We start from the raw sequence: 14,185 nt of genomic DNA, 5'->3' as shown, positions 1-14,185 counted from the left end.
TCTACATATGAGAACACACAAAAACTCTGCACAGGGCAATAAATACAACCCATCCTCTACCCTGGAGCACTCTGGAGACTCAGTGTTTCAGGAGGAACATGTCTTGTTTCTACTTTGCATGTTGGATAACTTGGGAACAGTTCTGAGTACGCAATTACCTGGATCCTGACTCTTTTGTGAGACTCCGTGGGTGACATTTGCCTCCCAGCCAGGGCACTGCTTTGGAGTTCTTCTGCTTAAGCAGAGTAAGAAGCAAATATTTTCATTTAAATTATTGTATAATCTCCCCTCTCTGTCTGAGTCCTCACCTCCAGGTTCACTGACACACACCCATGCTCCCTGACAGCCTCCCAAGGGAATGCTGCATCTGTGGCAGCAACACCACGTCTCTGTGCAGGTAACAACTCGGCTCTGCCTAATTACTACAATATTAACTCCTGAGACAGAATAATCCTTGCAAACTCCATTTTCCTCCACTCCAGGAGGAATTCATTTGGGCTGGCCTTTTCCTAGCAAATATTTAGCATCCCATGTGCACATATTTAGAAAGAATGCCTCACAAATCACTCAGCTGAAAGTGATTTCCCCCGAGGAGGGATGAGAGAACAAACACGTGCCAGCTGTGAGCCGCAGTGTTCACTGCACTCCTGGAAGGCACTCGGGTACCACGGAGCTGTGAGCAGCAGAGGAGTCGAGGTGGGACACAATTATCCATCTACATTAAATTAATTTTCACTCTGTTTTCCTATCAGGCTCACTACTGCAAAAACAGAAGGGATGAGGTTCCATGGAGGTGGTTTACAAGGTGAGAGAGGATGGCAGAACAAGGTAAAGAAAAGCGCTAATACCAGTTTTGTTGTTTAATATTCACCTTTGCTCTGTTTCAGAACTTTTGCATAGCAGTGGCTCTGTATGAGAATTTCTGGTTATGGCTGTGAAAATATTGCTGCTACTTTTTTATATCTACTTTGTGGGAGTTTAGCTGGTCTCAGACAACACTGGCTGCAATCTTTTCATCTCAACAGATTCGCTGTGGGAAAGCTATTGGCACAAAACTGATTTCTGTCTTCCAGTAATATTGTATCAATTTAAATGAAAAAAGCCCTGGATCTTTTTGGAATGGTACTTCTGGATTTTTTTTTTTCATTTTACCTTGGAATGCTGGCAGTTTGCTCATATTACTTCTGCTTTTCTATTTTCTCATGGACGTATTGTGAAATCAATCACACATAAAATTTTTGTTGAAGATGATGATTTGGGACAAGCCATTAGGTTGGGTTAAAATATTGGTTTATTGTAAATCAAAATTACAATGAAACAAATTCAGAATTGGAAATGGCATGGATTGATATAATAATAGGAAGAAAACTTTGTTCAAAAAAAACATTGAAACTCCAAAATGCCTAATTTACTACAAGAAAGAATTTCAGAAATTATTTCATAGGAACACAGGGGAAAAATAATGAAATGTCAACACTCCCTATGAAAAAGACATACTGAAATCATCCATCTCTCCCTTAATGCATGATAACAAGGGAGGAAAGATGCACGTTAGGGCACTGGCCTGGAATATAGAACATTTCTATTCAAATTCCCAAATGGACAGAGATTTCTGGTTAGACTGTGGGCTTTTCTGTGTCTCAGTCACCAAAGTGGTGAAATGCAGTAAGAAAGCACCCTGTCTATTCCCTGACACAGTTACTGTGATAATAAGGTGGCATATAAATTCCTTGGATTTAAGCCAGTTCCTTCTAGCCACTCTCACCTGCTCCCAACAGCAAAATGTTTACTGATAATAATTACGAGCTGAGATTACCAAAGCTGCCTGGGGGATTTGGATGCCCACGGGAACTGGCAGCTCTGAAGATCTCCGCCCATGGATTTTACTGAGACTCTGATTGATTTCTTCCACCACCCCAACAACACTGCAAGAGCAGGCATGCGGAACAGCAGGAATATTTACAGAGATAACATCTTCATGTCAGCAAGGCAGGGAATCCCGTTGGGCCAGAGGCTTTACAAGCAGCAGTAAATAAGAACATCCTGTACAAAATAAGCCCTCTGTTGCAGTTCTGGTACACACCTTTGAGTAGGGACAATTCCCCAGCACCACTGTGCAGAAAATTTGACATTTGAAAGCACTTGAAGAGTCACACAAATCCAAGAGCCTGCTCACAGGACCTTCCTCTGCACCTATGAAAGTAACTTCTTCCTGCTCCTTTCCAAAAATCAAATCTCAATCAAAATTCTCCATGCGGAAATATCCCTTTCTAGGTTATCACCTTCCTAGTGCAGCATCTTCTCCTCCCCAACAACAGAATTGTTGATGTTGCTTTTGTAGCTGGTAAATAAATCAGCTGCTGTCAGGTCAGATAAGATTTTCTATCAGGTGGAGGTACAGCATTTTCTAATGAGGAGCAGCAGTGTGGGAGAGGAAAGGACTCAGAGCACTCTTCTTTGCTATATTTCTATTTATTTGCTATTTTGTATTGAATTTTCTAGAATAAAGGTTTCCCTTAGGAATGTGGGAAAGATGCCCAGAGGTCAGGTGGAGGAAGTATTGCTGTGCCTTGTGTTTTATTCTGACCCTTTAGTCCTCCTTCCCTAAACTCAGTGCCTACAGACAGAGCACAATTCCTCCCAGCAGCAGTGAAGGGAGGTGCTGATGGGGACCAGCAGCACATTCCCAGCTGAGACAGAGATTTTTTACTTTTCAGGCACATGGAATTTGGCTCAAATCTTCAGCAGGCTTTAGCCACCTCAGGGACAGATTTCCTACCTGTCCTAAAAGAAGTAAGGAAGCCAGTGCCCCTCAGAGAATGAGAGGGCTCCAGGTTTATGAACCAATTTATCTGCCGACAGCTTTCATTGCTGGTCCACCACAGACCCTCCCAGTCACGATGACCTGGGTGCTGCCTCAGGTGTAATTAACCCTGTGCCCTGAGCACGGGCACCACCAGCCTCACCATTCACAAAAGCCTTTGTCAGACACGGGGCTGATGGAGCTTTGTGCTGCTTTGACTCTCATGTACTCACCCTCCTTTTGCACTGTGGCTTTCTCAATTTAATGGAGAGGGAAAGGGCTCTCCCACAGTGGAAGGTGTCTATTGATCCAATTTTTCTTTTTCCTGTTCTTTTGCTTTGGAAGTTTCTTGCTCTAGTACTCAAAGCAAACTTTCTCCAGGACAGCAAACAAACAAATAAATCAAGTGCTTTTCAGCCCAAGTAGGAGGGAGAGGGAATAGCTTGGAAGGAGTTAGATTGCCCATTCCTGCCCTGTCTCCTTTTCTGCTTCTCTTCCCTCGAAGCCAGGTGCCAGGGAAAGCTCGCATTCACCATCTCTCCTCTGCTTTTCTTGCAGAACGCACAATGGCTACAGAAAAGGGGGAAAAACCCTCCCCTTCCATGTAGGAGCAATTTGTTTACAGTTCCCGGCTTCTCAGAGGGTAGGAGAGGGATGAGATCCACTCTTTGTTCTTTAGTGCTTGGGACATTTGCATAAAAAGAGACTCTTTGTTTTATTAAACATTCATCTCCTCCTACTGCTCAGTCTCATTTTGACGTTATAATCCTCTGTTAGCTCCGTGTCAGTCGCTGCTGGAGGGAGGGCCTGGAGTTGGACTCTGCAGGGCAAGAGTCCAGGTTTGAGCCTCCAAGTGCACGGGGAGCTGCAAGCCTGGATGTTCTCCCTTTTCCTTAGGTGTGTTTGAAGCCTGGGACCAATATCCATATCACTCCTATAGCTCCAGAGCTGAGAAACTGCTGTGGAGGGCAGCACACCTCTCCCTCAGACGGCAGAGCACTGGGGCGTTCCCATCCCCAACCAGCCACCTGAACAGCTCCACACAATCACAGAGTCGGCTGAGGTGCAAGAAACCCACAAGGATCATCGAGCCCAACTCCTGGCCCTGCACAGAACCATCCCCAAGAGTGACACCATGTGCCTGGGATTGTTGTCCAAACACTCTGGCAGCCTTGGGGCTGTGACCATTCCCTGGGGACCCTGTTCCAGTGCCCCAACACTCCCTGGGTGAAGAACTTCTTTCCAGCATCCACCTAAACCTCCCCTGACACAGCCCCAGCCATTCCCTCGAGTCCTGTCACTGTCACCACAGAGATGAGATCAGTGTCTGCTCCTCCTCTTCCCCTCACAAGGAGGTTGTAGACTGTGAGGAGTGTCTCCTCAGTCTCCTCCTGTCCAGCTGAACAGACCAAGTGCCCTCACCTGCTCCTCATACACCTTCCCCCAAGGCCCTTCACCATCCTAAAGGACACAAAGCACATCAGACACACGACTCAGGACACTCAGGAGAGAGGAGCAGCTCCTCTGAAATCAGTGACATGAAGTCAGTGAGAGACACAAACCAGAGCCCCTGCATGCTGATAGAAGCAGCAGAAATTCCTAAATTATGTTTTTTAAAGCCCAACAAATATTTTGTCTGTATTTCATTTCACACAGGAGCACTGAATAAACCTGATTTTCAATACAGAGCAGAAACAGCCTCAGTCGTGCTACAAGGGGATGAAATGGCTTTGTTGTTGTCCCCAGGATTCCTTTGTTCCAGTAAGGAAGGAACAGCAAGCTTAATTAAATGCATTAGTAATCACAAGGTAGTTAAATATCAATTAGCCATTAAAACACAGAGTGCAACAAAAGCCTAAATAATTTCTGAATTATAAACATAAATGTATGCATCAGAATAAGTAAAGGTATTTATAATAGGTATTTACTGTTAAAAGGTAGCAATTTTCTTCTGGGAAATTGCCCCCACTTCATATTTTTCTGGGTTTTTCCTTTTCATTAGGATTTCTACAGACTTTGGCCAAAACAATTTTCAAAGTCCTAGTTTTGAATTATTATTATTATTGCTATTATGCTCTGTCTCATACATGTTATTTCTGAAAACAATCCCCGTTAAAATAGCATTTGTTTTGCTCAAAATGTTGCAGCAGATTTCACCAGCAGAATTCACCAGAATTTCAGCAGATTCTGATTTCACCAGAATCTAATTCTGACAATTCAGACATTTTTAAATCCACCAAAAAAACCCAAAACAAAACAAAACAAAACAAAAAAAAAAAAAAAAAAAAAAAAAAAAAAAAAAAAAAAAAAAAAAAAAAACAAAACAAAAAAAACCACAAAAAAACCCCAAAAACAAAACAAACAAAAAAACCCACAAATATGTTGGCATTTTAGGTGATTTTTAGAACAAAGGGAAAAAAAATTGCTGGTCTGGTATTGACCCCTTCTAGCTATCTGCAAGCAAGCACAACAAGGAAAATGCCAGTACACACATTGTCCCAAAATGCCCCTTTATTCACGTGTCCAACTTTGTAGAGGACACTTTTCCTCATAAAAGGAGTTATCTGTCTGGTCTGAGTGTCCCCAGGTAACCCCAGAGAGAGCTCTCCATCCTTGGGGTGGATTTGAACAAGATGGAGTTGGAGCAGAGGTTTAGTAGCACCTGTCCAAGAAGAAATCCCATTCATCCCCTTTCATTTTTGTGCTTTAAATTACTTATTGTCTTTAACAGCTTTTTGGTGAATTTGTCATTTGTGAGGATTTATTCCCATTTTCAAGCAGAGTATAAATAACACCTTATCAGAAGGGGTTAATAAGGCAAAAGAATATTTAAAAGACTTGATAAAAGCTACACAAGTCATGATTTCTGATCCATTATCAGCTGATCTAACCACTCATGTTCACTGCCTCTGAAATAGCAAACAAACCATGAAATTAAAAATCCCCTGTGCCCTACCTTTAGTACGCTGAAGAAATCAAAGGATCCCAACAGGGTCTTAATTCCTTACTGATAAAGGAAAATTGCTTTTATTCAAAAATTCTTTTTGAAGGAAAAAAAATCCTGTATTTGGAATGAGAAAGAAAAAAAAAAAAAAAAGGATAGCATAGATGTTGTGATTTAGCTAAAAATATACTGGCTCATAAAAGCTTGGCATTGCTCCTTCAGAAGTTAAATATTTTTGTCCCAGGGAGAAAAAAGAAATTTAAAATCTAAGAACATTTTGATCCCAAGGTTAGTTCTAAAGTATTTTGAAATTTAAGCCATATAATGGCAATAAATGTCCAAGGCTGTAAAGCATCTAAAATGGAAACTTGAAATATGACTAAATTTCCCATCACCTCTTTTTGACTTTGTGGCTTCTCCACTTTCATCAGCCTGCCCAGTTCCGTGTCCAGTCTGGTCCAGTCATGAAGAACACACTTCTACCCTCACACATTGTTGTTGTTTCCCTGCATCTTGCTTCATGCAGGAGACACACATGGTGATGGTTGTAGCCAAACCTGGCTGGATGTAGGGCTGACCTTTACTCATGTGGGCTGGACTTGGGCAGGATGCTCAGATAAACAAAAATAGCCTTTTTACACAGAAATCTCCCCACTGGTATCCTTTTGCATCAAAGGAAATGGAAATTTTTATTTTTAAAAAAAAATTAACAAGGTAAATAATCTGAATCCTTTGTGTAAGGTGGCAATCAAAGCAGATCTCCAGCACCCATCTCCCGATGTACGAATGAAATCAGCTTCCTCCTGAATCTGCAAGTGCCTCTGACTGCTCTGTAAGCTCTACCTTCCATGCCCCCTCTGATGACTGACAGGCAGAGTTTCATTTCACCACACTTTGTCTAACTTCATCTTGCTCACATCTTTGAATGAGGCAGGACTCCTTAATTTCCTGAGTTCTGCTGGTTTCCAGGGCTGCTGCACCACTTTGAGCCTTCAGTTCCACGAGTCTGCGTTGTAGGGGCTGGGCTGGACACACCTGAGTTACAGACACCTGGCAAGGACAAGGCTCCAGAAACATCAGATCAAGCTGATTTAATGGGGAGGGAAAGGGAACACCACGAATCTGAGAACATTCAGGCAAGGAGCTCAGAGATTGGCAGTACAATAAGTAAGGACAAAACAACCAGAATGGTGTGAGTGATGTTTCACAGGTGCCAGGGAAAGAGAATTACCTTGGCACAGCCTTTCCACAGCCCTGCTTTATGTGTGCCTGTCGGATTTAGCATGAACTTTCAGCCGTTCTAAGAGCAGCTTTGGGATCTCCTAGGAAAGTTTCATGATACCAAAGGTCATTGAAAGAACTACTCAGCACATCCACATGCCTCAGGACTGCACAGCAAAACGTCCCGTTGAACTCTGGACAAGGGAAGAAGCCTTACTACAAAATTCAGTGTATTTTTTTGATCGTCATGGATATATAAATACCATGTAAATTTGTATACAGACATTGGCATTGTCTATCCCAGTTATAATTCCTCCTTCCAAGTTCAGGAGATCTGTCATGCTGTCCATTTGACAAGTCTGCAGCTTGTTTGTAAACCAGGGTGTGTTTGTGATGTGCTTATGATTGAAAAGCAAAACCATAAATCTCCTGTGCTGACCAGCTGAGCTGAATCCCAAAGTAAGTCAAAATGCACTCTCTCCACAGAGCCCCACAAAGCTAAGGGCAGTATTTACCTGCATAAAAAGAATTAATACTGAAACAAACAAAGAAGTCTGGTTCAGCTATGTAGTGTTGAAATATTAATATTGTTGGCAGAGAGAGTACATGAACCTATTATTTTGCGAACTGTGGTGGATATAGTGAAGGCAAACATTGAATAAGTAACGAGAAAATCCAGTTCTTTAACTGGATTTTCTGATGCCTGTAGCCAGACACACAGAGAGTTTATTCCATTTTGCTTCTATAGCTGGAACGGATTTTGTATTAAAACCGCCTAACAGGTTTTTTAAGTATAGGGAAAATGTATTTTAAACCTAGATAATTTCATTTCCAGCTGTGAAGGCATATCTACTGAGCTGAGAACTAGGTGACATCAATGGGAAGAGATTTGACTGCTGGACCTACAGAGAGTAAATTGTGGCATAATTATTCTGAATTAACTTACAACAGTTATGTCAAGAGAGTTTGAATAGAGACCCTCAAACTAAACTTGTATCAAACAGAGTAGCTCCACATCACTGCCATCACAGACACTATTTTCCACGTACATTGTCCTGCCTGTACTGCTTGCACATCAAACCTCTCATAAAGGGATCCCTGCAGAGTATCCAAAATATCAGGCATATCTGTCCTTCCATCCCCCTGGTTTTTGATAACTAAATTCCTTTAGAGGAGAGAAAACATCACCTGCAGAAGAAGGAAAAGTAGAAATCTCATTATGCAACCAGTGAAAAAAGTCTCAGTCAATGCAGCAGAGCCCTAACAGCTGCATGGAGCCAAATACTGCTCAGCATCTCAGCAAGTGCAAGTGCAAAATGCATTGGATGAGCCCTTGAATTTAAAAAGAATTAATGAAAGATGAGAACTAACACAACAGCGGGCACGGCTTAGCAGGTTATCAGTGATTTGAGCCACATCCTTTAGGTAGGCACTAAAACCCACAAACATCAGACAATAACAGCAATGTTTTCTTTCACGCCCTGTGCTGCAGACAAAGCACTGGGATTCAATTCCCCCTTCTACCTAGTGGTATTTGAACTTACATTTCTAGAGACCTCTCAAGCCACCACATAAGCCACAATTCCCCAGGGCTCTTGCCTGCCAGTTGTGGTATTTCGGCTGCTCAGAATATGAAGGACTGGAGACACGGGGTGAAGAGATGCTCTTTGCCTTGCTGAATATCAAATTGCACATGAAGTACAACTACTGAAGCAGGAGTTCTGCCTTCATTCACATGCACAAATCCCTGCCTACAACTTCATTGCCAGGGAAATGCTCTGTGAAACAATTAAAGCAGGTTTGAACCCAGTCAGACAGAGGAAAGGATTAAACTTAAGTCACTTGAGACAGAGGGAAGGGGGCCATAACGAAAAACTGCTTTTTAAAGTCATCTCCTACAACCATGAAGATAAATCCTCAAGTAACTACATAATGATCAAAGATGCATTTCATTTTTTCTCCTTTTCTTACAATGACAGTGAATAAAAGAGGACTTTTGTCAAAAGTGGAATGTGGTAAATTCGCATAAGCCTGAAGAATACACAGCTGTTTGACCACAAGGATTTGGCATTTGCTACTACAGAACAGAAGAAAGCTCACTGTGTATATATTCACTTCCATACACTTTATTTTCATCGTTTGCTGCTGGCCAGAGACAATCCCCTGCTTGGCTGGACCTGCAGACTGTGTCTGTATGACCATTTGGGTGTTTGTACCTCAGCAGCAAACACGACAGCCTTGGAAATCCCAGGGAACTGATACTCACTCCAGCTGGAAGATGGAGTTCACAGCCCACGATCCTGCCACACAGTGATCAGGTCATTTCTGCTGCTCACCCTTACTCGGGCTGGAAGTCCACAAAGGAATCTGAGCCAGTTTTAAGTCTCAGTAAGCAACACAAAATGGCCATATGCGATTTTGAGAGGTACAAAGAGGATCTGTGGCCGCTGCTGTTTGAATGCAGGCCACCTACATCCCTCATTTTCACCATGACAGAGAGGTAAATGGAGTTCCTCCCTTCCTCACACGGGGAAATATAAAGCAGAAGATTACAGTTATTACAACCGCCTCTTGTTTGAAACAAAGTTCAAAGGCTTGTCTTCTTTAATCAATCTTCCAGCAGAATAATAGGGCTGCAAATTCCACTTTCACGGAACTAAAGCACTCGGGCTGAATCAGTTTTTCCCCTCTGTTCCCCCTTCTCAGAGCAGAGCACGAATGAAGGAGCTCGGATGAGGAAGTTAACTGAGCTGCCCCTAGCAGCTACACCGCTTTCTCCGAGGAAAGCAAAAGGCAAGAAGGTAATAAAGCATCTTGGCTCCAACACCGTGTGCTGGCGAAGCACTCTGGGCAGTCAGATATAATGAATATTCAGCAGTCTCTGGCTATTGTGGTATAGCAAAGTGCCTCTGCCAGGGGAGCCATTTCTGTGGCTGAGGTGAGAAAATAATAGATGTCCACTTGGCAGAGGTAGCCACAGACACGTTAACTCTGAGCCCACAGATGCCTTTGGGTAGCATCCGGCTGGACATTATTAATGAGTCCATTAATGAGCCTGTTTCCACTGCAACAGAATGGAGAGGGAGCTTTTAGCATATGTGTTGCAAGTAATATGCCTTGGAATTAAATACTCAAACAAAAAAAAAAAAAAAGAAGGAAAAAAGGGAAGGAATGTTCACAAAAATCAGAATAAGAGGAGAGGCTCACCCAAACATATTGTGATATTGAACAGCATCCACGAACATGCACAGAAACGCCTTTTTTCCCCCCCAAAGATCCGGTTACAGACAGCAAAGAGCTTACAAATGCACAAACAAAAAGATATATTCAGAAGCACTGCTGGAACGAGGGCATCTGAAATGTGTAATTTCTTTCACCGTCTTCACAATAGTCCAGACATAATTTAGTCTGGATTTCTTCCAGTCCAGATTCACTAATGATACCATGGACTCTAAATGACCCCTCAAACACCAAGAATAATGGATAGCACTAGACCTAGTCAAAAAGAACACTTTGCAAACTGTGTCAAATTTAAGGGCATATTTTAACAATCTTGGTCATTCGCAGAAGTTTGAAAAAAACACACAAACAAAACAGAAAAACAACAACAACAAAAACAAACACCTCTACAAACTTTAAGAACCAGATTAATTCTTGAGGTTGTCATGATTTAATCCTCCACACTAATGTCAGCCCTATTTTTATTAGGTACACAAGTGCAACCCCCCCACCTCCCCAAAAAAGCACTTAGGTAGCTGTGAATGCCCCAAAGCACACGGTGATGGCTCATACATGAATGGAGACTGAAGAGAATCTGTTTATCAGTCTCTGATGGGCTGCAGTAAGAACTTGATTAGAAAATTACAACTGACACAGCATTTGGCAGAAGTTTCTAGATCAGGGTCCTGTCTCTAGCAGCCAAAGCAGACAAAATATATCTAGTTCTACAGAAAATCAAGATGTTTAGAACTCATCCACCTCCTCCCCCTCTGCAGAATCACATCATCAGGGTAGATTTCCTGTCTTCTCCCTCTGTCCCTTACGATTCCTTTGCATGGTGACCCCATGGCAGCCTTGCCTGTGCCACTGCAAGACTCCTGGTGCTGGATCACCCTCTCTCATTTCTGGATTCCTGTTCTGACCTACAAAGCCTGTGTTTTTCAGAGGGTGAGAAACACATTTGCTATGTGACATATCCTCTCTGGATGCTTGGCCCAGCCGGTGCAAGAGGAAAAAATTAATGTTGCCTGATAACATCCATCTCTACTGGAGTTCAGCACCCAATTACTCCACAAGTTTGTGAAACCATCTCATATCATGAGGACTTTAGCCTTGCTTGTTTTGCACTGAGTTTTTTTCTTCCTCTTCCTTTCTTTCTGTATAAATCAGCTCTTAACCCCGTTTTCCCTGAAGAAAATATAAGAAAGCACCGAGTCATGCTCTGCTTTCCTAGAGAAAGACGTTTTCTGCATTATTCTCCTGTCAGTTTTCAGCTTTGCACAGGAGCTGGACCAACATAAACCATTCTTTCATCAGCTCAGGTACATCCCCAGAGGCTGGGCTATTTGTAGAGTTAAAGATAGCTATTATCAATAAGAAACTTGTCTCCCTTCCCCCTCACTATACACTCAGAGCATATCTGGATACAGCTCAGTGCTGCAGAGAGACATGACTTCGGAGAGTAAACTGATTAGAAGTAAAAGGAATTTTGTGTTAAATCAGGGATGGAGAGGAGGGAGAGGGAAAGGGTGGAGGCAGCTGTGGGATTCTCCTGGGACCACACAGAGGGATGTCTGAGCTCGTGCTGCACCCAGCCCTGCAGCTGTGCCTCTGCAGAGTGCCAGGTGAGTTCCACTATGCAGCAATCCACCCTGCCAAGCCGCCTGCCCAGCAGCTCCCTGCGGCACAGAGCAGTCTCCAAACACAGAGATGCGTCCACCACCACGCAAAGTGGCTCCCATCAAGTCCTCTTAACGTTAAGTGGCTGAGAGCAAGAGACAGAAAGCTTTGGTTTGCTTTTACGTTTGCTGAGCCACAAGACATCCTGAGAAAGGAAGACCGAACTGCCAGCTCAAGGTGCTGGACTAACACTAGAGTTCAACAATGCCCTATGGAAAGGTACCCATCTCTCCAACCTGGAAGTACCAGGGGTGTGCAAAGAATGACCTGTCCTCCACCCCAGAACCACCTGGGTAGCACAGAGACTGCTCCAGAGAACCATCCCTGGGCATGACAAATGTCATCATTGACAAGTGCCACGCTGCAGGTGCAGCCTTTCCTGTCCTACACACCAGAGGATTAAAACCAACCAAAGATAATGAAGAGAGTTTCAAGCAAGTGCAAGGGAGCTCTGTGAGGACCCTGGAACACCTATTTGTGCTCTTTTCTTACCATTACCTTGTAGAGCCATGAGAACTCAGATAACGCCTGTACAGTTTTGTCACACAGTCCTACCTGCCACAAGGCTCGTGGCCACTTAGGAAGGCACCAAAACACACAGGCTGGCACAGAGCAGCCCTGGCAATGCAGCAGCCAAACTGCTGCAGAATGTCTGACAGCACCAAAGATCCAAGCAAGTTGATTTAAGGCTGACTGTGCTGCAGCAGGGACACACCCAGAGAAATAGCAGCACCCAGGAGGACAAGGAAGGGTGAAGGAGCTGTCTCATTTCTGTGCAGGGCTGAGCATCAAATGCAGAATTCACACACTCAAATACTTGAAAAGAGGGCAAAAAAGTACAGCATTGCATGTTGTTGATTTTTCCGAGGCTACACATGAACAGCATCTTCCATCAAATGGTGCAGGCTCAAACATAACCTCTCCGTTCTCCAAATGGAAGAGCAAGGAGGAGCACCTGTGGCAAAGTCAGGCTTGAACACGTGCAACTGGGACAGAGAAAGAAAGTCAATAATAGAAACCAGTGGTGGCAGGGTGCCAGAGGCAGCACCAAATCTTTTGGGGGGGACTCTTCTGCAGGGGACAAAAAGGGAACATGCCAGTGAGCAGCTGCCAGGTCAGCACCGTGGTTTAGAGTTTTGAGGGATATTATACACTGCCAAACCATACCAAGAGGAGATATGCAACAGGCTAACAGACCTGGGCAAGAGCTCTCTTGCCTCACTCACTGAGACTCTGTTGCTTGTGAAATCAAACATTTGGATGATGAAGGACAAAACACAGAGCAGACAGCATCACAAATCCTCTGTTTGTACTGAGAAGCCATGAATGTGCTTTCAGGCATGGTGGAGCAGGCATGCCTTCAAATAGGAGAGTTCAACTATTCCATGGGGAATTCCACTAAAGCTCTCTTCCATATCCAACCCCTATTCCTCTCCAAAACCCCTCAGAGCCAGAAGCTGAGGAGGAGTCTGCAATGAGGTATACAAGGAAAATTTGTGTAAAAGGCTCACTTCTTACCAGTCCTGCCGAGAGGCCGTATCTACAGAACTTTCACAGTGAAAGTTCAACTGGCAGAGCAACTTCTTCCAAATTCACTTCCATGGGATAGTGGATGAGAGACCAGGAAGGCAACCTCACTAGGAAGAGCAACAAGGTTTATGAGCTGTTTGTTTCCCTGTTGCAGCCATTGCCTGGTTAAAGCAGTGGTTTGGTCAATCACTTTGAAGCTGTGGCACTCTCTTCAGCAGAATTTTGCACAAATTCCAGCATTTATCTGCTGAGAAAATCCAGTGCTTCAGTAACACTGAGGGAGCCCAGGTACATACTAATATCCCTGCTAAGTAGATACCTATTGCCACAGAGTTTCTTTACCTTTATGGATCTGTCAAAGGCATTTTCCAATTACGAGGCTGGGCCTTGAGAGGCTTGATCCTCCTGAAGAAGTGGAGTAGAAGGCCTGGAAAGACATTTTGTGAAAAGGACAGCTTCTGCCAAACTCCACCACACCTCTAGGGTCACCAGCCACTCTCTTAGTGCAGCCCCAGGCCCATGAGGCTCCTCTGAGTGATGTGAGTGATGGAAGGGACTGTGAGGGTACTGCTGTGGAAGGAATCCAGCTGTGACAGCAACAGGAGCTGTACAAATGGAATACCCAGAGCTAACAGAGTTGTCTTATGGATATTTACGTTAACCATAAAGGACCACAAAACTCTACTGGTGGTGTCAAATGAGGTCACAATGCCAGGAACAGCAGCATGAGAACTTTGATCTTTTCTGGTCATGAGTGATTGAATGAGTCTGGCACTTCTCAGGAAGCT

At 43.6% G+C, this 14,185-nt stretch overlaps 1 long non-coding RNA gene across 1 annotated transcript; it reads left to right on the top strand.

The window, feature by feature from the left end:
- Positions 1-640: 640 nt before the first annotated feature.
- Positions 641-1,115, top strand: LOC108445159. Its single transcript, XR_001859906.1, has 2 exons — positions 641-805; positions 888-1,115. It is a non-coding gene; the product is annotated as an uncharacterized LOC108445159 (long non-coding RNA).
- Positions 1,116-14,185: the final 13,070 nt, after the last annotated feature.

The sequence above is a fragment of the Corvus brachyrhynchos genome, unplaced genomic scaffold (genome assembly GCF_000691975.1).
Source record: "Corvus brachyrhynchos isolate BGI_N302 unplaced genomic scaffold, ASM69197v1 scaffold21, whole genome shotgun sequence".
NCBI classification, from domain to species: Eukaryota; Metazoa; Chordata; class Aves; order Passeriformes; family Corvidae; genus Corvus; species Corvus brachyrhynchos.
The sequence above is the reverse complement of the archived record's forward strand: the minus strand, read 5'-3'. Positions and strand labels throughout refer to the sequence as shown.